At 38.5% G+C, this 23,516-nt stretch overlaps 1 protein-coding gene across 4 annotated transcripts in view; it reads left to right on the top strand.

The window, feature by feature from the left end:
* Positions 1-23,516, top strand: part of FHIP1A (FHF complex subunit HOOK interacting protein 1A) — a 235,322-nt gene that overhangs the window by 66,806 nt on the left and 145,000 nt on the right. For all 4 annotated transcript variants that reach the window (XM_004758060.3, XM_013059168.2, XM_004758057.3 and 1 more), the window contains one exon: positions 6,657-6,783. The gene's annotated coding sequence lies outside the window, so the exon portion shown is untranslated. The remainder of the gene's footprint in view (positions 1-6,656; positions 6,784-23,516) is intronic.

Below are 23,516 nucleotides of genomic sequence, written 5' to 3'. Positions count from 1 at the left end.
TTCATTATCTTTTTAAGTCCAACAGTAACAAAAATCGTGTTTTTATGGAAAAGCCATCTGAAAAAATTCAATATCATCTATTGATCTAAAAATCCCTCAAAATAGAGGAGGAAAATATCCTTAGCAAAATAAGGTATGTCTGTCTCAAGCCAAAAACCATTTTAGGCTTAATAGGAGATTTGAGAACATCCCCATGGAAGTCTGGAGCAAAATAGGAATGTCCACTATTTTTTACTGTTTATTAGTGCTGTTTTGGAATCACAAGTCAAGATAGTTGGACAAGAGAAAGAAAATAAAGTTACAAAGGTATAAAAGGTAATAATAAATATTACTTGCAAATGATAGGAATATATGACTAGAATACAAACTAATTTTATAGATACTATATGTCTGGATACCAAGACAGTTTCTCGACATCTATAGCTTTCATATATACCAACAATAATGAATTTGAAGAAATAGTGGAACAAAAGATTATTAGCATAAAAAAGGATAAAATACCTAAGAATAAACTTAAGAAATATATACAATGTATATGAAGGCACTTAATGCTCCCGAGGGATACAGAAAAGATACGAAAAGGCCTGTCCTATTCTTGAATATAGAGATGCTAGTTCTCCTTAAATAAATGTGTGTGTTTGATGTAGTTCCAGTGAAAATAACAAGAGGATTAAAAAAAATTTTTTTTTGGTGGGGGTTACTAAACAAATGTATTCTGTGTTCACATGGGAAAATAAGCATGTATAGCCAGGACAACTCTGAAAAAACCATTAAAACACATTGTAGGGGCACCTGGGTGGCTCAGGCAGTTAAGCTTCTACCTTCAGCTCAGGTCATAATCTCAGGGTACTGGGATCCTGCATTGGGCTCCCTGCTCAGCGGGGAGCCTGTTTCTCCCTCTGCTGCTCCCTCTGTTCTCTTTCTCTGTCAAATAAATAAATAAATAATTTTTAAAAAACCCCCAAACTCCACATTGTAAAGTGGGGTACCTAGGTGGCTCAGTCGATTATGTATCTGACTCTTGGTCTCACCTCAGGTCTTGATCTCAGGGTTGTGAGTTCAAGCCCCACTTTGGGCTCCATGCTGGGTGTGGAGCCCATTTACAAAAACAAAACATATTGTAAGGCTATAATAATTGAAACATTGGTATTACCAAATACCATATTTAGCATATGATAAAGATGACCTTTCAGATTAATTAGGGAAAGATGCTCTGTTCAATAAATAGTGGAATAAGCAGGTAGCCATTTGGAGTGAAAAATCTGTTTAGAGCAGGACCTCAAATGTTAAGCCAAAACCTATATAAAACAGATATTTAAAAAATAAGTTCTAGAAGGCAGCATGAGAAACTTATTTTATAATCTTGGAGTACATAGGTTCTTTCTAAGTAAGACAGAAAACTGAGAAGCCATAAAAGAGATGGCTTTGATCATATTACCCCCCCCCCCAAAAAAAACCCAACTGAAAAAATCCTGCATAAGGAAACCAAAAGAACAAGAAAATTGGGGAGAATGTTTGCTTTTCATATCACAAAGGGGGACTAATTTTTCTAATAAAGAGTTCCTACAAATCCCTGAGAAGTCCAGCCCTTCAGTAGACAAACGGACAAAGGATACAAATAGCCTTCTGGAAGGGAAATGACCGTGGCTTTGGCTTTTACACTCCACTCATTAAAGGAGATTTGCATGTGACAGCTACGTGGAGGTATCATTTACCACTATTAGATGGGTTTATAACCTACCCTGTAAAGGGCGTGAATGCAACACAGTAGCCCCTTTAGTGGGCCATCTGGCCCACTGAAATCTATCATATGAAAAATCTTCTATGTTTTGACTAGGAACTTCAGTTCTAGAAATTTATCCTAGATATGAATATGTTCTCCGAGATATACTATATATTCCTGTATAGTATAAATGTATCTTACATGCACATGCATATTACATGCATGAGAAAATGATTTATATACAAGATAATTATTGTAGGAGTGTTTATAATGGTTAAAGATTGGAAACAACTGAAATACTCCTCCACAGCAACTGAATAAAAACACTGTTACATCTGGATGTTAGAAACTGCGCAATCATAAAAAATATCAGTGAATCTCTTTATGTATTGTTTTGGAAAAATTGCCGGTATATGTTTGGTGAAAAATGTAAGGTACAGAACAGTGTATATAATATATTTATTTGTGTTAAAATGTTTGCTTGTTTATGAATAGATACAGCTTCTGGGGAGTGTAATTTGAATTTGAATACACCCCCACCACTTCTCAAAAAAAATTTCATTTAGCACAGTGCCTTGCACTTAGCACTTATGACACATTGTTGGTGGTGGTTATTTCCATTATAATTACAGGGTTCTTTTATTTCATGAGTTGATTTTTAACAGTTGGTTCTGGAAGAGGAAGCCTATCTCACTATAAATGCTGCTTAATGAGGGTCATACTCATATTATTCATCAAAAATGCTGTATGTACTTCCTGAAGTATGTTTCTTGGAGGATGTCAGTACAAGCTCCTCAAACCAAAGATGTCAAATAAGATTCGGGAACGTTCGATTAAAACTGAGCGGGCTTCTTTCCCCAGATTTTCTTGGAGCCTTAATACACATAATGTGCTTTGTGAATATTCAAGAGGGATATTTAGAATGCAATGTTTTCCAAATTTATTTGAATGCAGAACTTTGAACAGCAATGGTTACTCCTTTTTTATTTTTTTCCCTCTTTAAGAAGAGACCTTTGAGTAGTTGTCACTTTGGGAAACAGCACTTTAATACTTAGATTTTGGTTTTGTTCACCTTCATTATTCATTCTAATAAACTTGTTTTTTTGATTCATTCCTAAGATGCCTGTCCTCTCTCCCTGCCTGTTTTTCTTCCTCTGGGATATGCTGCAACTCACTAATTTATTTCTGGGTTAAGACCTTCCAAAAGTCATCCAACTTATACTGGGTTTCTTGGGTAAAGAGGAGACTCTATGTATCTAATGCAGAATCTCAGGGATTGATTGAATGGAAATTGAAGATTGAAGCTTAATGGGTTTCAACTTTTCCCAAAGGTTTAGGGTTGCTGGAGTGGAGGGGTGTGGGAGGGATGGTGTGGCTGGGGGATGGACATGGGGGAGGGTAGGTGCTATGGTGAGCGCTGTGAATTGTTAAGACTGATGAATCACAGACCTGTAGCCCTGAAACAAATAATACATTATATGTTAATAAAAAAAAAAGTTTTGCTGGTAACGGAAAGGAATAAGATCAACTTAATGGATAGTATAGTTTGAGGAATTGTGAGCTTAATGTGGAGAAGATAACATCGTTGTGGCTCAGAAGATATGGGACCTACCTCTGTCTTCACAGTTTCCAGCTATTCCCTCTTGAACAGGCTCCTTTGCCTCTTGTACTTCATTTTTATCATCTATGAATTCAGGGATTGGGTTTAAGGGCATCCATTTTAAGGCTGAGTTATTATATGCTTAATGGAATCAGTGAAGGATTATAAGACCACATAGAACATTTTGTTCTGCTCTACAGTGTCCACATGTGAATATAATCTATCTCAGATCAGCTCTTTTGGAGAATGAAATTATTCAATAATTAGCTCATAGTCAGTTGCATGTGTTGGAATGAACTTGTTGAACTTTTAGAGACTTCTGTTTTGATTGATCGATTTAATTACCTTGCAGGAAAGCACTTGATTATAACAGAGGTCAATTAATATAGTGCTATGGATAAATCCACACCTCCTGTGTAAATTCCTGCATCTGTTTTACTGATTATAGGGAGAGATTTATGATGTAGGTATTAATTATCCATCCCTACCCCTTGCCATGTTCATTTAGTGGTTTTGCTAATACTTTTTGTGTATTCCTGTCTATTAACAGGTTTCTGAACTCAGCACAGCAGAGGTCTAAATTCATTGAATTCATGCCATCTGGAAATGAAGTTTAGATTTTGTTCTTTTGTTGAAATTAGGGATGTGACATCGCTGTCACACAGGAGTGTGAGCCTGAGTTTGATTTTATTATATGGAGGTAGGACATTTTGTTCAAAGGAGAGTACTTGCCTGAGCAGAGATTTGAGTGTGACTGAGTTGTTAACTCAGTCAACCCCACCCTCTTTTTAGTAGGAGAAATATTTTGTTTTTAAATGAGATGACAACCAAGAGAACTATCAAGACCCAGTGAATTTTAAAAGAGTCCTTTCAGTTTACTTGAGTTCTGTTTAACCTTGCTTTTGATGTCATTCTCTGTATTACTGTTAAAGGACTTGGCTTCCTTTGGAGTCCTGAAGTGTTGCTGCCAGGGAATCATGATGGTAAAATAGAAGTGGTTCTCAGTAAAGCACTCATCGATACACAGTGATGCCTTATTACCTAAGTAAAAGTGTATGTGTGAGCGCCTCAAAATGTTGAGTGTAAGTGGAGAGTATATGATAATGGACACTAAGATGAGAGAAGTATTTTTCATGAATTAGAGATGCCCTTTCATAATTCAGCAGTCACAGGATGAAGAAAGGTTCAAAATCACCTGTAAAGCATCTGGAAGCAATCTGTAATTCTTAAGAGGCCGTAGAAGAGCCTCTATCTCTCCCGTACATGATGATAAAACTGTTCACATGGGATTATGGAGAAAGTAGCATTCCATTCTTTGTAAAACCTCATGTGATGAAATTGCCTGACAAGTGATTATGAATTTAACTGTGATGTCCCAGATGCTTAATAAATGATTAATCGATTAGAGTGAAGAAAATTTTTTTTGAAAAAGATTGTACACCCCAGCTAGGGGTGGGGCTGCACGGGGAGGGGCAGAAGGAGAGGGAGTGAGAGAGTATCTTAAGCAGTCTTCACACTCAGCGTGGATCTCATGACCCTGAGGTTATGACCCCAGCCCCAATTAAGAGTTGAATGCTCAACCACCGAGCCAATCAGGCACCCCAAATTTTTGGTAGTTTTAAACAACAGAAATTCAACTGAATAAATTTGAAGATAAAGTAGCCTTATTCCACTGATTTATGAATTGGGCAGGATCCCATCGCAATAGAAAGGAACTTCACAGAGCTGTTCAAGAAGAAGGGTTTTTAAAGGCAGAAAGGGTGTGGAAAATGGAAATTATTAGCAAAGAATGCATTGTTTCAGGCAAGTTTGTCTTCCTAAGGGAGATGGAAGGGGTCTATTAGGTGGATTATCTCGGTGGTGCTCATTCAGCTAATTCCATGTTGACTGGCTAAAGGTCACATTCCTGGGGGGATTGTGGCGGGTTGAAATGCAATTAGGTTAGGTATTAAGTCTTGGTTTGCTGACAGGATTTAGCACTAGTGACTCCATTTTAGACCTGCTATCTCCTTTTAAGGATATGAAGAATTGATTTATTTGTATGGAAAATGTTACCTTTTATTCTTTAGTCTCATATTCACTCTTCTTCTGCCTGGTCATTACCGCCACTGTGCCTGGTTTAGAGGTTTAGGTCACGCTGAGGTCTTCCTCCCAAGACACCCCCATTTTTTTTCCGCTTTCTTGAAATATTTGTTACAAGAAAAGGTATTACCTTCTAAGCCTTTGAGGTACCTGTAGGTCAAACACACAAAAACCTCTGACAGTCATTCTAGGAAACCATCTTTTAATATATTGGACTGTTGCAGAAAAATTATTGCATTCATGGGTGGTTCATCCTTGTTACACAGAGATTTTGAAAAGATCTATTTGTTATACTACACTCTGACTTGAATTACTCACCTTAACCCATCTAAGTTGGGGAAATAGTTTACCTAATACTTATAACTTGATTGAAACAAATTGTATCTTATTTCTTGCTTTAGCATAAGTAGTTGTGATTATATATAATTACAACATTGTACTCTGCTTTTTCTTTATATGATAAATGGTATTTTCCATTTTATTATAAACTCATAAAAGTTTTGATGGTTAAGTAAACTATGTTATATCAAATTTACTTAACTCTTCCCCAGTTACTAGGCATTTAAATGGTTTCCATGTTTTAAGTGTAAGTGTGAATGTGTATGTGTGTGTATATATATATATACATATATATATATATATTTTCATTTTATTTTAATTCAAGTATAGCTATCATACAGTGTTATATTAGTTTAAGTTGTGCAGTGATTCAGTACTTCCATATAACCCCTGGTGCTCATCAGGGCAGGTGCCCTCCTTAGTCCCCATTGGTGTGGTTTGAAGTGGTGTTGGGGCACCTGGTGGCTTAGTTGGTTCAGCATCTGACTATTGGTTTCCGCTCAGGTCATGATCTCAGGATTCTGGGATCGAGTCCTGCATGGGGTTCCATGCTCAGCAGGGAGTCTGTTTGAGGATTTCCTTGCCCTCCCTCTGCCCCTCCCCCTTCTCTCTCTCTCTAAAATAAGTAAATAAATCATAAAAAAAAAAAAAGATGAAGTGGTGGGGTTCAGAGCCAACAGCCTTGAAAGAATTCTTGTGATGTTTTTGGTGCAAAAAAGTGGTTTTATTAAAGCACAGGGACAGGACTTTTTGCTTTTAATCTCCTTGATGATAAAGCTAAGTGCAGTCTGAGGAGAACCCACTCAGCAACCACAAATGGCAGTAAAAGGAAGGGAGACAAACTTGAGGATCTTAGATTGGGTTTCCTAGTTTCTTAATGATAGCAGGATATTTTTTTAATTCTTTCCACAGATCTTGGAAGCCTTCTTCTGGGAGTTTCCAGAAGTGCCCAGTGTTGGAGAAATCTTTTCTGTCGCTCTGGTACAGTGGAGAGAGCAAATACAGCTCAGCAGTAGGCTCCTGAAGAGAGCAATCACAGGTAATGTCTTACTACTATTGATATGAATTTAGTCATGTTCAATAGCATCCTTTAAAAAAAGCCTACTTGAGCTCACACATCCAAGTCAACATGATCTTGTTCAAAACCATTTTTTTTTTGAGAGACTGTCCTCTACTCAAAACATTAAAATTTATTTATTTTTTGGAATAGCATCTTAATCCTCTGGTGGCATTCTCTGTGGTGGCAAATCTTAACCCTGTGGGGCATGTTTGGGAAGTTGTTGAAACTCCTTTAGCGCTAAGGTGGTGAATCCGGGGGGCTCTAATTTTGATCAAAAACCAGACAGTGCAGTGATATAATGAAAACAGTTTTCCTTTTTATAATTTATGTGTTTGAAGGCTTATACACTGTATTGAAAGCTGATCCTAAGAAGAGGTGATTCTAGGTTTCAAACAATGGCAATATTGTTAAAATAAGCAATATGTTTTTATAAGCTTACAGAGGAGCATGTGCTGTTTATTTGACTATGTAAATAAATGCTGATATTCTTTCTTATTAAAATCAATCAATCAATCTGTCAGCATTGTAGAAAGGGCTCCTGTATTGATGAGGTTCAATAAGATGAGATCTAAACTTCCTTATAAGGTATACCTCTGAGCCAGTGTAATTTGCATCTTACTGGTGGTGTGTTTTGCATTGTTACTCCAAATATTATTAGAGTGTTTGTTAAAAATGCACATTAAAAATTCAAATTATTGGGGCGCCTGGGTGGCTCAGTAGGTTAAGCCTCTGCCTTTGGCTCATGTCATGATCCCAGGGTCCTGGGATCGAGCCCTACATCCGGCTCTCTGCTCAGCAGGGAGCCTGCTTCCCTTCCTCTCTCTCTGCCTGCCTCTCTGCCTACTTGTGATCTCTCTCTGTCAAATAAATAAATAAAAATCTTTATTAAAAAAAATTCAAATTATTAGGTCCCCGTCTAGTATATCAGAACCAGAATGGGAGGGGGAAGGGTTTGGGAATCTGCATGTTACAGGAGCTGTCAATGATTGACACTCCCAAGGTAGTAAATTCATATTTCTATCTCATCTTTGTGTTTTTTTTTTTTAATGTAAAGGTGTTACTTAGTTATTTCTTTGATTTTTGCTTTGAATAAAATAGCACAGGACTATGTTCTCTCTTATTATTAGATCAAATTGAGAATGTAATTGAATAAAAATGTACTTTGAACTCTATATCTAAATTCAGAATGGATATATTTTTTCCTTAGATGCTAATGGATAAATCTGATTTTGACATCTAGATGCCAAACACTAAATTTCATGAAATATCTGCTCTTTCAATTTGCTAATAAGTTGTATCTCAGGTCTCTTATTCAATTGTGGATGGTCAAGAGCAGTGGGGAAGCATTGGAGGCCCCTGGTCTGTGCTGCGCTCACTTAGCATCCGGCCCAGTTTTTTTTTTTTTTTTTTTTTAAGATTTATTTAATTTTTATTTTAGAGAGAGAGAGCGCGCATGCGCAAGGAAGTAGTGGGGGAGGGGCAGAGGAAGAGAGGGAGAGAGAGAGAATCTCAAGCAGACTGCCTCCGAGCACAGAGCCCAATGCAGGGCTCTATCCCAGAGCCTTCAGTTCACGACCTGAACTGCAGTTAAGAGTCAGGAGCCCAACTGACTGAGACAGCCACCCAGGGGCCCCCGCCCAGCATTTTTCAGTAAACCTTGTGAGGAAAGTTTTGCTGTGTGATTCATGGTTAAAACAGAAAAAATACAGTGTCCTGAGATTTTATGAAGCTCTTTGAACCCCTCAAATGAAAGGGAGTATTAAAATGAGCTGAAATAGTAGCCTTTGATATGAAGTTATTTTCATTACATGTACATTCTTTAGTAATTATTCCTATAAATTTATTAATTTTAGGGAATGCACACCTTGTGTGCAAAGTGTTATTTTTTTTAGATATTATCAAGGGCACAGATTATACCTTTACTTTAAAAGATATGTACAACGATAGCATTCTGTGCATGTTAATATTGAGACATAATTACTTAATCTAAAATAAAAATGTGTCTATAGTTTCCTAAGTAAAGGCTATTACCTTGAGATGCTTCTTTCTTCAAATATTTATTAGTATGAAGTATTCCATTAAGTTTATACCTTAAAATTGTGTTAAAACATACCATGTAAAATTGATCATTTTTACCATTTTTAAATGTATATAGTCCAGTATTATCAAGTACATTCACATTGTTGTGCAACCAGTTTCCAGAATGTTTTCATCTTGCAAAACTAAAACTATATTGAACAACACATCTCCGTCTCCCTTCCCTCAGTCCCTGGAAACCACCATTCTATTTTCTGGCTTTATGAATTTAGCTGTTCTAGATCACTCATGTGTGTGGCCTCATATAGTATTTTTCTTTTTGTTAGTGGCTTGTTTCACTTAGAATAGCATTTGTCCATGTTGTAGCATGTGTCAGAATTTCCTTACTTTTTAAGGCTGAATACTGTTCTACCATATTTTGTTTATCCTTTCATCAATTGTTGGACTTTTGTGTTCCTTCCCCTTTTGGCTGTGGCAAATAATGCTGCCTGTACATAATAAATATGGTATATAAATATGTTTGAGTCCCTGCTTTCAGTTATTTTGGCTGTCTGTATCTAGAAGTGGAATTGCTGGATGAAATGGCACTTCCATGTTTGATTTTTGGAAGCCCTGTTTTCCACAGCAGCTACATCATTTTACATGCCCATCAGTAGTATCCAAGAGTTCGAGTTTCTCCTCATCCTCACTGACACTGGGCTTTTGTTGTTCTTTTGTTTGGTTGTTTCTTGACAGCAGCCATCCTAATGGGTATGAGGTGGTATCTTGAGGTTTTCAAGGAATTTTCATTTCCTTAATGATAAGTGATGTTAAAGATTTTTCATATGCTTGTTGGTCATTTGTATACCATTTTGGGAGAAATATTTAGTCAAGTCCTTTGTGCATTTTTTAATTGGGTCATTTGTCTTTTTGTTGTTGATTTGTAGGTTTTTTTCTCTCACATATTCTGATGTTCACTGTTTATCAGATATAGGGCTTGCATGTGTGTGTGTGTGTGTGTGTGTGTGTATAAAATCTCCCTTTTGGTGGGCTGCCTTTTTGTTCTGTCCTTTGATGTACAGAAGTTTTAAATTTTGATGTAGTTCAGTATGTGTCTTTTATGTAAAGGTGTTACTTAGTTATTTCTTTGATTTTTGCTTTGAATAAAATAGCACAGGACTATGTTCTCAAGTAGCTTATTATTAGATCAAATTGAGAATGTAATTGAATAAAAATGTACTTTGAACTCTATGTCTAAATTCAGAATGGATATATTTTTTCCTTAGATGCTAATGGATAAATCTGATTTTGACATCTAGATGCCAAACACTAAATTTCATGAAATATCTGCTCTTTCAATTTGCTAATAAGTTGTATCTCAGGTCTCACTTTTGTTGCCTGAGCAAATCAACGTCATGAAGCTTTCCCCCCATGGTTTCTTCTAAGAGTTTTATAGTTTTAGCTGTTATTTTAGGTCTTTGATCCATTTGGAGTTAATTTTTGTATATGGTGTAAAGTAAGGTCCAACTTCATTCCCTTGCGTGTGAGTATCTGGTTTTACCAACACTCTTTGTGGAAGCAAAGTTTATACTTTTTTTAAAAAAAGATTTTATTTATTTACTTGAGAGAGAGTGCGTGAGCTGGGGGTGGGGGTGGGGGGGAACAGAGAAGCAGACTTCCCGCTGAACAGGAAGCCTGACGTGGGGCTTGATCCCTGGACCTGAGCCAAAGGAAGACACTTAACCAATTGAGCCGCCCAGGTGCCCAGCAAAGTTTATACTTTTAAATACAGTTTAGGTTAAGGAAAAGAAAAGCAGATCATAAATGGCTGTGTTGCATCTATGTAGGAATTTCCAGAAAGTCCTCTGTTTGTAAATAAGAAGATATTTCAGAAACAATAGGGCATTGCATAGACTTGAAGCCCACTTTAAACTAAGACTTAGTAAATGTAGGTTGGCATAGAGCTTGTGTTTAAATTTTATGCTTGTTAATTGGTGGACAGTGACTTCTTTTTTTTTTTTTTCCAAAGATTTTATTTATTTGACAGAGAGAGAGAGATCACAAGTAGGCAGAGAGGCAGGCAGAGAGAGAGAGGGAGAAGCAGGCTCCCCACTGAGCAGAGAGCCTGATGCAGGGCTCGATCCAGGATCCTAAGATCATGATGTGAGCCGGAAGCAGAGGCTTAAACCACTGAGCCACCCAGGTGCCCCTGGACAGTGACTTCTTATATTTGGGCTTTGGTTATGGTAAACTCTGAGTTTTGGTTTTTAGGTATTGGGTGTGTATGTGTGTCTGTGACCTGTTATGGTTTTTTTTTTTTCCAGTTAACTCTGGCCAATGAAGAGTCCTCTAATGTTTTAGGGAGCTTTAGTTTCAACTAAACATAAACAGAGTCAACCTTTTCATGGTAAAGAATAACCAGTAATGAGTCCTGGGGAAAACCTTCAGCCTGCTCAAACCATTCACCTGTCTGTGTAGCAGAAGTTATTTGGAACCTATTTTTGCCTCTTAGCTGTAAAAAGCAGTATGTGTGTTGACAGAACGATATTTACACTGGTTTTGAAAAGGTCAAATACCCAGATATTGTACTCTTAGAAGTGAGGTTATTTTTGGGAGGTGAGGAGGGTATTGGACGCTGAGTGGGAAGAATATAAAAGCAACTATATGTGACTGAGAGGACAGCCTGGGCAAGGTACTTAGAAGGTAGAGGGAGCAGCTTAGGTGGGTGTAGGAGTCCCATGGAAAATGAAAGGATTGAACACTTTAGGTATATTACTTTCTTCGGAGGAAATGATAGCAGATACTAAAGGTAGCACAGCAAGTACCATAAATGGAAAATGGGTTTGAAAGGAGTTGGGAGATAATATGATATAAAATGTGTCTGATGGTCCTGAGGAGATGCTGTCAGGGGAATTCATCTGGGTACGAATTTTGGACGTGTTCTCGGAACAGTGAGACAAATAGCAGGGAGATAGAGGCAATTACAGGTATCCTGAGCTGTTGAGAGAATTGCATATTTGAATATAGTATTTCAGGGTTAAGACTTGTCTACATGAGAAAAGAGTAGTAGTTAGATCAGCACTAGAATGCTGTCTTTTGCGGTACTACTGGATATCTGAGTCATGCAGGATTGGGGCGGTAAGTGAGGAATGTTTCTCTGTGGCTCCCGGGGTTCTGTGCAGGACCAGTGGGAAACAATTTTCAAAAGTGGTTTTGAAATTAAAAAAAAAAAAAAAAATCTAGCTCAAGACCAGTTTGGGACTAGATTTCCTGAGTTGACTAAAATAGAAAGATACTCAAGATGACATCTTAAAAGACAGATAAATTAAAAAGACAAATAATTAAACCAGCTCTTGAATGTTATTCTGAAATTTGTTCATTCTGCATGTACCTTTTCCTAATTTATAGATTTTACAATCGGGATCTATTTTTACCTTCTTTTGTGAATTTGGTCTTTTTCTTTATTCAGTTGGTTTTGTTTCTTAACATGTTCCCTGACCCTTGTAATTCCATCCTAGCTTAGTCTGGATCTTTTCCAGCTCTCTATGTGTCTTCCAATTTACCAGAATGGCTTAGAATAAATGTATGTAATTTATGTTTGGTCATGTTTTCTATTTCATTTCAACATGATTCCTGAAACACTTTGCCTTTTCTTGGTCTTTAAGGGTTCAGACCTGTATTGAATCAATGTACACAGAGGAGAGTCTCTAATGACTCTGCTGCAGACCAGAGGTTGTCAGAGTGTGGTCCCCAGATGAGCAGCAACAGCCTCACCTGGACACTTGATGGAAATGGAAATTCCAGGGTTGATTCAGAAATTCTGGAGGTAGAACTTGGATATTTATATGTAACAAAACCTCCTGATGATTTGGATGCATAGTAAAGTTTGAGAATTGTCCTAGACCCTCTCATAGCTGTGTGCTGTTGTCCAATTCGGATGCATATTAGAGTTTGAGAATTGCCCTAGACCCTCTCATAGCTGTGTGCTGTTGTCCAAGCCATTCACATTCTTTCACCCTTGGTCTCCCAATCAGATAAATCAAGGGTTCTCAAATGTTAGCGTGCGCATAAATTATCTGGTGAGCTTATTTTAAAAATTTCAAAAATCAGTAAATTTTTCTAACTTCATACCCTGAGATTCTGATTCAGTAGGTCTTGGATGACTCCACTATCTGCTTTTTAGCAAGTTCTCATATCTGCGATCTGAACCAGTGGGTGTCTCTGAGTTTCCTTCAAGTCCTGAAGTATATGGTTTAAAAATAGCTTTTTTGGGTTGGGGGGTTCAGTAACTGAAAGCTTGGAGGCCAGAACTTTTTTTTTTTTTTTTTTTTAAGATTTTATTTATTTATTAGCATGCTGGTGCTCTGGCTAGAACCTTATTTGTAAAATGCAGTTGGGATTATTTTTCACTGAAGTCATTATGTTCTGACTTCTTATCTTGAAAAATCTTACTCTTTCTTGCCTATTTAGATTACTATATGAGATTTTTCTGAGGCTTATCCTCATTAGGAAGGCAGTTTGCTCGCTAAAAGAGCTTTCTGACTCTTACCAACTGGAAGATTTTATTATGTGGTTCTTCTAGGTAATTTATAAAAATAATTAATAAACTTTAAACACTGGCTCTCAGGGATTACTGCATTTTTTTGAGATCTTTTTGTCCCTACCCTTTATTTCTAATCTCTGAGCTTGTTCCCTGTGTGTGTTGCATTCCCCTCCTCTGACTTCTGAAGGAGTTCAGATCAAGCCTCCCTAAAATGTGCCACTTTGGCATGTGGATTACTTTGAGCTGAATTCAGTTAAGGCCAAAAGAGTCGGGAAGAGCTTTTACCTCCCCCTTAGCTGCCTAAAAGAATTTATATAGAGGGCTTGTTCCAGGAAGAGAACGATCACCAGAGATAATTACAAAGAATATGGTCTAGCTGTGGTAAGCTGGGGGGAAGGCCTGGAGATCAAGTTCCTTTTCTGTGTCCCTCTGTCTCTGCATGGCGTGGAAAACATTTGTTTACCAAATATGAGCTCTTCCCATTCTTCTGTAAATTGTCTTTCTCCCCTTCAAAGTCTCAGACCCTAACCCCCTTCTCCTTAGCTCAGGATGGTATATAAACCTCAATTGCCCAACAGTCTGTAAGTCACATATTTTGTGGTGGGGCTCCTGAATGTACATAATGAAATTTGTTTTTCTCCTGTTAATCTGTCTTATGTCAATTTAATTACCAGACCAGCCAAAAGAACCTAGAAGGGTAGAGGAAAGATTTCTTCTTCCCTCAGTGTCATTCATATTTTTATTTCTTCAATTTTTATGGTACAACCTTACTAGAATGATTTTTTGTGAGTCTTCCTCTTTTCTCAGTGACTGCTCCTTCTCAGTCTTTTCCCCTGAATGTCAGTGTGTTCTAGGGGCTATGTGAATTCTTTCCTCCGTGTCTCACCCACACGCTCTCCCCTCAGGGCCCACTTCTGCTTGCTTGGCAGGCTTTGCTCAAATGTCCCCTCTGTATCACCCTTTCTGTAGTAGCACCTGGTTCTCAGAGCTCCCCTCTGAGCTTTAGCTTTGTACAATCAGCTGCCTACTGGGTGTCCCACAGCTAGATCTGGTTAAAATACATGAAAAGCTCCTCTTTCTACTCCCTAGAAATCTATGCCTCCCCTCATGTTTCCTGTCCTGGTGAATGGCATCACCATCACCCTTTATGTAGCTAACATTTATCCAGCATTTCCTACATGCCAGGCATTGTTCTACGGACTTTTATGTAACTCTGACAAAATCCTTTGAGATAGATTCTATTGTTATTCCCATTATAGGAATGTGGAACATGAAGCACGCAGTGCTTAAGTAGCTTCCCCAAGGTCGCAGAACTGTTAAATCGGTGGAGACGGAATCCCAGAGTATGTATTCTTCATCATTGTGCTCTGCTGCCTTTTTCTCTCAGTAGCCCAGCCATCTAGGATTACCCTTTACTTCACCCTCTTTCTCTCTGCATGTCTGCACAGTCCTCTTGAGCCCACCTACTAACTCTCTCTCAAAAGCATATATCCACTTCTCTGTTTTCTATTGTAAGTATTCTGGCCCTGGCCTCCATCATCTCTCACCCCTGAGATTATAACCCATGTCCTGTTTCCCATCCATTTCTTTATATTATTACCAGTGTGTTATTCTTCCTTGTAGCAAATCTGACTATGACACTTCCACACTCACCAGCCTATCCCCCCCATCATCAGTTCTAGTGTTGGGTGAGTCCTCTATTGTTCCACTCCACTGTTGAGTAAGCCCCACCAGTTCTAAGGGAAGGATGTTTCAGACATTTGAAGGATCTCACCATAAGGCAGAGAGCTGGAAAGGTGCAGGTAGTATCTGGGTGGTATCTGGCGTATTGAAAGTTAGAGAATAAAAGATAATTGATATCTTTGTTTTTGCCTCTCTTGGTCCTTAATTTTTATTTATAGCAATAAAAGAATAATAATAAATTAAAAAAAAAAACAACTCAGAGACTTGTCTGGGACAGAAAGGGTTGGCATGTGTAATTTTGGCAGTTCCCAGGAGAAGCACTATTCCCACTCCCACTCCAATTCTGTGCTCTGGCATAGTAGACTGTTTGCATTCCCTACAGTGTGTCATGTCCCTCCTTCTTCCTCTGGGCCTTTGCATATGCTCTTCCCTTCACCTGGAATACTCCTCCCTCATTTCCTCATTTGTCTGGCTAACACCATCATTTCCATTTTCGGTCTCAACTTAAATTTCAGATCAATCTGGAAAGCCACCTCTGATCCAATTATCTTTCAACAATTTGGGTTAAATGCTTTTTGTTATCTCTTCTTGTAGCATACCTATTCTTTCCCTGCCTGTTCGCAAAGATGAGGGTCGTCTTTGATGAAGAGTCATCAAACTGTATTTTGATTGTTCAGTTGCTTCTCTCAGCCTGTAAGGTACATGATTTATTTCTATGTTTCCACTGCCCAGTATAGTTCTTCAGTAGATCTTGATTGTGTGGAAGAGTGAACAAGTATTTAAATGAGCTAATTGATTTCTGCCAAATCCACCTGCATCTTACCTTTTTAAAAACAACTCTAGAAGTTGATATATCAGTTAGGGTTGGGCTCACCCATAAATAACTGCCAGAATCAATGCCTCAAATAAATTAGGGGATTATTTTTTTTTCCACATAAAATAAGTCTAGCACTAGGCTATCCAGGCTTAGTAGAGCAGTTTCTTGATTATTGGGGACCCAGGTCTGTCTGTTTTTCTGCTTCACTTTCTTGGGTATCATCCTTGTCCCTGTGTTCTCATCTGGTATCAGAAATCTGGCTATCTGTAGGTCTTCATTCAAGGAGAGAAGAGAAAGGTCAAAATGAAAGAGGGAGTTTGCCAGCAATCTGCCTCTTGCTGCCACCCCTTTTAGGGGCTTTCCTGAGAGGCCTTCAGTGGATTTACCCTCATACTCTTTGGTCAGATTGTATCACTGTATTACCTCTGGACACAAGGGAAGCTGGGAGATACGTAGAGTTTTTGCCTTAGATGTTGGCTGCTACTATAAAACTGGAAAATTTTTTAAAAAAAGATTTTATTTATTTATTTGACAGACAGAGATCACAAGTAGGCAGAGAAGCAGGCAGAGAGAGAGGAGGAAGCAGGCTCCCCACTGAGCAGAGAGCCTGATGCGGGGCTCGATCCCAGGGCCCTGGGATCATGACCTGAGCCAAGGCAGAGGCTCAACCCACTGAGCCACCCAGGTGCCCCAAAACTGGGAATTTTTTAATAAGAAAGGGGAGAAGGGGCATCTGGGTGGCTCCGTTGGTTAAGCATTGGACTCTTGATTTCAGCTTAGGTTATGATCTCAGGATTGTGAGACTGAGCCCGAGGTGGTGCTTCTCACTCAGTGCAGTGTCTGCTTGTCCCTCTTCCTCCTCCTCTAACCATTTCCCTCCACCCCTCCCCTTTGTGTGTTCTCTCTCTCCCTCACTCTGAAATAAATAAAATATTTAAAAAAGTAAGGAAGGAGAGAATTAGCCATCTTTTGAGATATTTTGTGAGATTATTTGCAGGTATATAAAAACATCTAAACTATTATTCTTTTCTGGGTATTTGCACCTATTGATTTGAGAGTATACCTTCTTAAAATCTCATTGAGGTGTATCCCAGTCTTCTGGTGGGAGAAGAACATTTAAGCAAAAGATTTGACGAGAGAGATAAAGAAGGAGGGAATTTCTCTTTAATTTCCTAATCTTTATTTTTCTATAAATCTAAAATCTAAATTCTATACATTGGATAATTTTGATAATTATGTAGGAAAATTCTCAGGATATAATATTGAAGAAAAAGAGCAAGAATCAAGATTTGATCCCAAGTCATTATATTCTTTTATAAAAAATTCCACTTTTTAAAATTTTTTTATTTTATTTTTATTTTTTTTTAAAGATTTTATTTATTTATTTGACAGACAGAGATCACAAGTAGGCAGAGAGGCAGGCAGAGAGAGAGGAGGAAGCAGGCACCCCACTGAGCAGAGAGCCCGATGCGGGGCTCGATCCCAGAACCCTGGGACCATGACCCGAGCCGAAGGCAGCGGCTTTAACCCACTGAGCCACCTGGGCGCCCCTAAAAAATTCCACTTTTAACAGTTCTTCATTCCACTCTAAGGGTGAGCCATATATATTTAATCCTTTCTATTATTGAATGCAACTTGTTTTAACTTTCCACTATTAGAAATATTCCTTGACGAAAGGCTTAGGACATTTGTAATAATTCTAGTTAGATTCCTGGTAGATTTATAGAAGAATGGACAGGAGAGAGTAAAGATATAGCGCCTTTATTTATTGATACGTGTTGCCAATTCTTTTGCCAAATGTGTATATACACGCTTATGCTTCTGATTTTGTGAAATTTATGAAATTATTAGAAAGTATAGGAAAAAGACTAGAAAGAAAGATATTAAAACCTTTTTTTTTTTTTAGTATATGTGATGCTGAAGCAAGCACATAAAACCCTTTTTAAAAAAAAGATTTTATTTATTTATTTGAGAGAGAGAGAGATAACAAGAGAGACAGAACATGAGCAGTGGGGAGAGGGAGAAGCAGGCTCCCCACCCAGCCAGGAGTCCAATATGGGGCTCCATTCCAAGACCCTGAGGTCCTGACCTAAGCCAAAGGTAGACACTTAACCAACTGAGCCATCTAGGCACCCAGATATTAAAGCTTTAAAAATAGTTAATCTCTTGTGCTTTGAGTGATTTTTACTATCTTTATGTTTTCTATACTTTGAAATGACTATATATTGTTTTTATGATTTAAAAAGGAATTCAGATGAATATGCCTTCTATTTTGATGATCAACTGATGCTTTTTTCTTTAGGGTCTCAGCATCAAAAGTGAAGTTGTATATTGATGTTTTAATCAAAGAAGAGTAAATGATGGCAGATGTATCCTGTAGACTTTGTAGTTTACATATTAGACATGTCTTACTAAATTTGTTTAGAGATCCTTTCTCTACTTCTAATAATTTAGACCTCCCCTATAGTAAATTGAAATAACAGAAGTTGCTGGGTCTTTTTATTTTCCCCAGTGGCATTTGTTGTAGCTGTTAAAAACAAAAGCACCACAAAACTTAAATTCTCACATTAGGTAGTAGGATTAGAGAATCACTTGTGTGTAATCCTTGGGTCTTTTTGAAGGAAATTCTTTTCTTAAAAAATTTTTTTATTTTTATAGATTTTATTTCTTTATTTGACAGAGATCACAAGTAGGCCGAGAGAGAGAGAGAGAGAGAGAGAGGAGGAAGCAGGCAGAGAGCCTGATGATGCGGGGATCGATCCCAGGACCCTGGGATCATGACCTGAGCTGTAGGCAGAGGCTTTAACCCACTGAGACACCCAGTTGCCTTGTCATCATTTCCAGGGCAGTTGTATTAATATATGAGTATATATTTGTTTCTACAGGCAGAAAGTGAGAGGATTATGGAGCATATGTGTTTATGTAAGTGACCCTTAAGTAAGATAAGGTGTCCCAGTGACCTCTGTAGCCAGGAATAGATTAATTTTAGAGGTGCAGTCCAGAATGTTAGATAAAGAGAGGGTGTATGAAAAACATGTTAAATATAAACCAAAGTAGTGTCAGTTTAAAAGCAATGCAAATAAACCTCTAAAACAACACTATATAATCAGGGGTTTGGGGACTGGGGGATGGGAACGTGAGGTTTAGATTATGTTTGGCTGGGAAAGGGCAGACTTGTGGGAATGTTTTTTGGGTAGTTTTCTACAGGCTGTTGAGAATAAACATACTTTTCTAATGTAAAAATAATTCCATGGACTGCTGTAAGATTTTGCCCCTAGTTCTGTTTTCCGTCGATTGAGAAAATAATATTGATAGAATGTTATGAAGGCCCTAGTCATACTTTTAAGTGAATTGGTATTTTATTAAATGTAATACTATCTGTGTACTGTCTATATGTATTTGAAAAAGTGGTAAAGCAGAGTTTGGCAAACAATGGCTCATGGACCAAATCTGGCCTGCTGCCTGGTTTTTTGTTTTTAAGATAATCTACCTGCTGAAAATAGTTTATGCATTTTTAAATGGTTGAAAAAAAAAAAAAAGACAGGGGGTACCTAGGTGGCTCAGTTGGTTAAGCATCCATCTCTTGATCTCAGCTCAGGTCATGATCTCAGGATTGTGGGATGCAGCCTGCATCCAGCTCTGCAGTGGGTATGGAGTCTGCTTAAGGTTCCCTTTCTCCCTCCGCGTGTGCCCCCCACACCACTCCGCTCGTGTGTACTCTTTTTCTCTACAAAAACAAACAAAAACAAGAGTATGTATAGAGAGCATACAGTTGACCCATGAACAACTTAGGGAGTTGGGGACAGACCTCCCTGCTCAGTAGAAAATGGATAACTTTTGACTCTCTAAAACCTTAACTACTAACAACCTCCTGTTGACCAGAACATAAACAGATGATCGGCATACATTTTGTATGTTCTATGTATTATATACTATATTCTTAAAGTAAGCTAGAGAAAAGAAAATGTTATTAAAATCATAAGGAAGGGGCGCCTGGGTGGCTCAGTGGGTTAAGCCGCTGCCTTCGGCTCAGGTCATGATCTCAGGGTCCTGGGATCGAGTCCCGCATCGGGCTCTCTGCTCAGCAGGGAGCCTGCTTCCTTCTCTCTCTCTCTGCCTGCCTCTCTGCCTACTTGTGATCTCTCTCTGTCAAATAAATAAAATCTTTAAAAAAAAAATAAAATAAAATCATAAGGAAAATGCAGTTACAGTACTGTATTTATTGGAAGAAAAAATCCACATATATGTTGACCCATGTCATTCAAACCTGTGTTGTTCAAGGATCAACTGTGTAGGTATCCTGCAGAGCCCAAAATACTTATTTTAAGCTGCCAACCCTTGGTTTAAAGCAGTGGTTTTCAACCAGAGGCAAGTTTGCCATCAGGGGACATTTGGCATGTCTCAAGACATTTTTGGTGGTCACAGCTGTGGGGGTTGTGGATGTTAGTGGCAGTTACTGGGTAGAGGCCAGTGATGTTGTTGAACATGCTAGAGTGCACACAGTGGCTCTTCTAGACAAAGAACTGACTGATCCAAAATGTGGACAAAGATACTCTCCTTGCCCAAACTTTGGTTAGGCTCCTCTAAGCCTTCTTGACCAGGTCTCAGCCTTGGCTGCCATCCTGTTTTTGGCCTGCCTAACTCACTTTTGGCAAGAATTCTGCTGAGTCAGTTTACTGAAAATTCCCCTGTTCTTCATATCTGATCACCCTTGAAGCCTGATCAAATTCCATACCCCTGATACCTGATCACCCTGGCTTGTGTTCAGCAAGAATCTTGGTAGATCAGTTTAGTAAGAATTCCCCATCCTTGATGCCTTGTGTTAGTAATTTTCCATCTGCTGACCCCCTCGCTCTGTTTGTTGTTTGATAAGCGATTGTCGGTTGTCTTTTCTGTATTTGGAGTTGGCCCTGATTTCTCTCCCCTCTTTCTATAGTCTTGACACCTATTGTAATAGTCCTGAGTAAAATCTTCCTGACTGGTTTTCTTCCTGACTGGCTACGGTAATGTTTGGTTCCGGTATGAATGTAGAGATGGCCTCTGCGGAATTCTTGCAGCAAGCCCCCTTTCCTCTGGGGTTCCTGTTTTCTAGGGAGGAGGGACCAGCCAACACAAACATGCGCTTAGGGAACAGTTGCTTCAGGACTTGGAGGAGTCCAGTTGTAAAGATGTTTTACTCCAACCATGTTTCCAGGGTAGAGGAGGGCTATCTGGAGAGGCATGGCTGTGCTGTTTGGCCTTGGCTCTATTCCTTGTGTATCCTTAAGAATGAAATAAGGTTGACTCCATCTCGGGGGATTTCATTATTTACCTCTCTTTGTCTCCAGTATTTTTCTACATATTGGAATCTTCCTTAAAGGAGAAAACCTTGCAATCTTCAACTCAAACTAAAAGGCTAAAAGGCCAATGTAGGAACTCGTTAAAACAAGTTTAGGCCATTACAATAAATAGAAGTGATTGCTATATCTTCCCTGTTCTCATTTAGAAGTGTGGATGAAGAGAACCGGCGTGTGCACAGGGTCTGAAGATGTGTTTCTGTATGTTGGGGTAGAAGCTGAGAAGGTTTGTGAGAGAGAGGCAAGAGCAAGTGAAAGACAAAAGCCGTAACTTGATTTTTACTGTATGTGTGTGTCCCCGTCTCCCTTTCCTTTGGCCTGCTTGTTCCCTAAGAACTGGAGCCCTGGCATCTGGTTAGTCCCTGTGGCTTTGCTGCCTTCTCTGGGCAGAAACCCTAGATCCTGGGGTTTACCTACTGGTCTGAGCGTCTCTCTTTCCCACCTGAGGCCAATCCTGCCCAGTACAAGTCCAGCCTGCTCAACTAAACCCTTGTAGCAGGTGGTTCAGGTGATTCTACATCTCTCTTTTTCTTTAACAACCTCATTTTCCTTGACTACATTATTGCTGACTGGGTTCTGATATATGACTTCATAAAATGAGTGTAGATATAAAATGTCCACAGAGCCCTGATGCATGCCGATTAGACCCTCTCTCTGCATTTCTGCCCATTCTCCGCCCGGACTTGAATTCCCTTGCACCCCCATTTTTTTTCTGGAAATGTTTCATTTTGCTGACTGGCAGTCACAGCGCAGATGCTGCTCCTGTTTACAGGTGTCCAGCCATTGTCTGGGAGAACCTTCCCTGAGAGACTTTATGGATATGATCAGGACATGACTAGAGACTGTTTTAATGATGTGGAATTGCTAACCCCAAAGACGTCCAGAAGGACACGGGGAAACCAACGTTTGTGCCAAGAGGGAAGGGGAGCGTGGAGAGATTGCTCTTTGGCAGCCTGCTGGACTTTGTGGCCACTCCGTAGTTTCTGGGTCCCAAGAGGACCATTTTAATGTACTAGCAACTTTGTAAAAGAAGACAGCAATCAGTTAACTCATGAGGGGGAACCTCCTCATTTACTATTTCTTATTAACAGACATAGAAAAATCTTTTTTTTTTTTTTTCCTGGACTAGATCGAGATCAGCTGTTCTCTTCAAATAAAATCTGTCCATTAAAAAAAATCAACCCTGCTAATCTGTCCTGAGAAATACTGTGTAATCTAAGCTGCAGAATACTGACTTTGGAGGCCGCCTGCCTGGGTTCAAACCCTGGCTCTGCTTCTTGTCCCCTGGGGCAAGTTATTTCACCCCTCTCTGCCTCAGTTTCCTCAGCCGTGAGACAGGGAGAATAATAACATGTGTACTCTGTAGTGCTGTTGAAAGGGTCATTCAGACACGTCTCCTTTAATTGTGCTTCGTTTAGTTGCTTTCACCGATAACTGTGTTATTTCCAAATAGAAGGTTTGTGGCAACCCTGCCATCAAGCTGGTCTTTCAGCCTCCAGTTGCCAAGGGCATCTGCTCACTTCATGTCTCTGTGTCCCATTTCAGTAATTCTCACAGTATGTCAAATTCTTATATTTATATTTATGTATTATATTTATATATTATTTATATTTATATTATTTATAATATATTTATATTGTGTTATTTATATTTATTATTATATTTATATTTGTTATTTATTTATTGTGTTATTATTTATTATTTATTATATTTATATTAATGATCTGGGATCAGTGATTATGACTCACTGAAAGCTCAGATGATGTTTAGCATTTTTTAGCAAGAAAGTATTTTTAAATTAAGATAGGTATATTGATTCCTATGGCTGTAGCACACTTAATAGTCTAAAATATAGTGTAAGCATAACTTTTATATGCACTGGGAAACCAAAAAGTTCATTTGACTCGCTTTACTGCAACATTAATGCAGTGGTTTGGAACAAGACCCATGATATTTCTGAGGTATGCCTTTATTAGTTTATATGTAAGGCACTTAAAACAGTGCAGGCCACATTGGAAGTGCTATTGAAACCTTAGCTATTATTAATAGTACTTATTGTGGTCTTGGAGTTAATGATCTAATCCAGTCAAATATATTTTTAGGGACTTCAAAGGCATGTGTTCAGAAATTTCCAGAAAGAAAGGTCTAAACATTCTTTGCAATACCTTAAATCAGAGAAACCTGAATGAATAGTGGGCAGTGTTAAAGTTGTATGTTTTTTGAATCAGTAACTCCCCATAGACATAGTAGTGTATAGCCTTTATGTCTGAGGTGTCTTTAGCTGACCAAAGTTGCTGAGATACTGAAAAGTACTACT

This window comes from Mustela putorius, unplaced genomic scaffold (assembly GCF_011764305.1).
Source record: "Mustela putorius furo isolate JIRA1106 unplaced genomic scaffold, ASM1176430v1.1 tig00000242_pilon_pilon_pilon, whole genome shotgun sequence".
NCBI lineage: Eukaryota > Metazoa > Chordata > Mammalia > Carnivora > Mustelidae > Mustela > Mustela putorius.
The sequence above is the reverse complement of the archived record's forward strand: the minus strand, read 5'-3'. Positions and strand labels throughout refer to the sequence as shown.